This window comes from Poecilia formosa, unplaced genomic scaffold (assembly GCF_000485575.1).
Source record: "Poecilia formosa unplaced genomic scaffold, Poecilia_formosa-5.1.2 Scaffold29, whole genome shotgun sequence".
NCBI classification, from domain to species: domain Eukaryota; kingdom Metazoa; phylum Chordata; class Actinopteri; order Cyprinodontiformes; family Poeciliidae; genus Poecilia; species Poecilia formosa.
The window spans coordinates 3,551,814-3,553,616 of NW_006799968.1; positions in this window are offsets into that span (position 1 = coordinate 3,551,814).

Below are 1,803 nucleotides of genomic sequence, written 5' to 3' on the forward strand. Positions count from 1 at the left end.
CATATTATGCCTCCCAACATGGTGACAGTTTTAACAAATACAGAGAAAATATTTTTGTAAAAGTTACATACGGCAGCTTTAACATGCAAATCGTTGGTTTTCAAAAGTTTCTTTCCTTACCAGGACTGGAGGGACAAAGTAAAATCATACTGAGATGGGGGGAAAAAAACAACAAAAAAAACAAGCAACTAAATATGGTGACACAAATGAAAGTAAATACAAATGTAGTTTCTGGGGATATATCAAGAGATGTGTAATCCTAATCCTAGAATAAATGTGGCATAATCTCACCATCATACAAATCAACCACTAAAAATAAACACATGTGGCAAAGAAAGTATATATGGTGACTTTATAAATCATGAATATGCATGACTGGATGTGTGTTTACGTTTCTTATCCTGGTGGACAGTGAACCTTATCCCCATAGTATGATGCTGCCACCTCCTGATGTGACATTTTTTGTGTGGTTTTAGTTATTTCAGCTAGGAGTAGATGTGCAGGTGTCCTCATTTATTCCTGATCAGAAATAACATTTTGAATCATATTTAACAGAAAGGTCTTTTTTTAAAAAAAGCCGTTTTTGGTGTTTCTTTCAACATAAGTCTGAATATATTAGAAAACACTTGAACTTTCATATATGTCAGCAACAGTTTTTTTATTTTCAAACATTTAAACATCCCATTTCTCTGTATGAGGACCTGCTGCTGCACAGCGCTACTGCTGGATCGATGCCAAAGGTGCATTCAAATAAAGTTAGATCATAAAATGCATTCCTTATTTTCATAAATTAGACATATTTGGATTTATGAAAGAGTGGCAAGCAGCAAGTTATTGTTGAAATAAAATAATTAACTCTTGGAAACAAAGTTCAATGAATTTAAATCAGCGGCGTCAGAGAGAAGGAGGAATGAAACGGACGTTGCATATAAAACAATTGAGTACATTTCTGCAATCAACACTCAAATTTTATGATTCACTTCTGTAATTTTCAAGAAAAAAAAACTTGACCATTTCAGATGTACAAAAGTTGAAATTTTGCTGAGAAAAACTTCAGAAACTTTGAGAATAATCTTTAAAACTTTCTTTGAAACTTTCAAGAAAGAACTTGGAAATGTTCGGAGTTTCAAAACTATACATATTTGACTTATAAAATTTAAAAAAAAATGTCCAAATCTTTCTAGAAAATTTCAGAGATTAGTCACAAAATTTTATAATTTTTTTGGCAGAAATGTATAACTATTTCCCTCCCCCTATAAGCAACTGCCCTCGTAATTTTGTGACGAAAATTATGAAAACCGTTTATTGTTTTATCTCAACGTATCAGAACATAAAGTTCTGATAAATTATGCAGAAGTTTTTATCTCTAATGTGACATAACATGTCAACCTGTGTGCATAAATAAAATCAGCATTATGAAACATTTTTGCAAATCACTGTACAGCAGAGCTCCTGTTAGATCAAGTGACTACAGTTTCTCTTACTTGTGTGACTACTAGACTCCATAAAAACACACACATGCCCACGCACGCACCCGCACACACACACACACACACACACACACACACACACACACACACACACACACACACACACACTCTCTCTCTTTCTCTTAGTGGAGTCATGGTGCTGCAGACAATAGGCAAAGCACACAGTGGAGCCATGAAGTCTATGAACACTTTAGATGAGACACACACTCGTGTGTAACAGAGCAGAAAGGCAGTGGTGGAGAGCGGCATGGCAGAGGGAGAGTCTCCACTGAGGTGAGTCTTCATCCTGACAGTGTTGGCAAACAGATCATCA